General features: G+C 46.7%; 1 protein-coding gene across 1 annotated transcript in view; it reads right to left on the bottom strand.

Annotated features, from left to right (window-relative positions):
• Bbof1 (basal body orientation factor 1) overlaps window positions 1-1,109 on the bottom strand; it is a 31,019-nt gene that overhangs the window by 24,338 nt on the left and 5,572 nt on the right. The window lies entirely within an intron of this gene.

Raw genomic sequence — 1,109 nt, 5'->3', positions numbered from 1 at the left:
ACTGGAGCCTGTCTTTCCTGTGATCCTGGTTGTGTCAGAACTCTTCAGAGTCAAGCTGTCTCTGTGATTCTGGGATCCTATGACCCTGGGCTTGTTAGAGCTCCTGGGAGTGCAGCAGCTTCCTCTGGGTGTTGTGGGACTGGCTGCAGAACCTAAGCCCAAGGTTTGCTCAGGACACCAGCCCAGAGAGACCGGAAGGAACCAGAGCCACTCTGCTGGCAGAGTTCCTGTGTGCCTGGTCTCTGGTCCCAGTTACTCTCGGTCTTGGGACAGATGTTGGGTCTGCCTCACCTCTGATCCTGAGAATGTCAGAGTACCTGGGAGTGGAGCTTCCTCTGGGTGTTGTGGGACTGGCTGCAGAGCTTGTGCCCAAGGTCTGCTCTGTATAACTTCTTAAAAGAACTGCCCTTCTTTATTTTGCATAAAGCTATATTTTTTTGCATGAAATCTTAATTTCTGTAAAATGATGCCAACAGCCTTAAATAAGAAACAAATTCTGGAATTTTTTTGTCTATGTGGCTCAGTGAGTTGAATGTGGTTAGCAGGTGAAACCCTGGGTTCAGCCCCTAGCAACAAACAAAACCTAAACCAAATTAAGATCACAGCTTTTGTGTTTGGTAGCACAATCTTACAGAAAGGAGTTTCATATTATTTTTAAGATAGGGTCTTCCCACTTGGCTTCTCTTGTACTTCCTTAGCTCCCCACTACCCTGCCCTTGAACTCACTATGTAGCCTAGGCTGGCTTTGAACTCTCAGCAGTCCTATTGTCTGAACCTCCTGAATACTAGAACTGCAGGAATGAGCCACCATGTGGTTGCTGGGATTTGAACTCAGGACCTCTGGAAGAGCAGCCAGTGCTCTTAGCTGCTGAGCCATCTCTCCAGCCCTTCACTTAGTTTTTAAACTATAGTGTTCAATTAGGGAAGTAGTGTGCTTGAAGCCCTGGGTTCAATCCTCAACACCACAGGGAGGAAAAATTTTTACAGTTTTGATCAAAGATTTTTATTGATATTTAGAAGGAAAACACTGGGGGCTGGAGGGATGGCTCAGCAGTTTAGAGCACTGACTGCTCTTCCAGAGGTCCTGAGTTCAATTCCCAGCAACCACA

Source organism: Mastomys coucha, unplaced genomic scaffold, assembly GCF_008632895.1.
Source record: "Mastomys coucha isolate ucsf_1 unplaced genomic scaffold, UCSF_Mcou_1 pScaffold6, whole genome shotgun sequence".
NCBI classification, from domain to species: Eukaryota; Metazoa; Chordata; class Mammalia; order Rodentia; family Muridae; genus Mastomys; species Mastomys coucha.
This window is presented reverse-complemented; position numbering and strand designations above follow the sequence as displayed.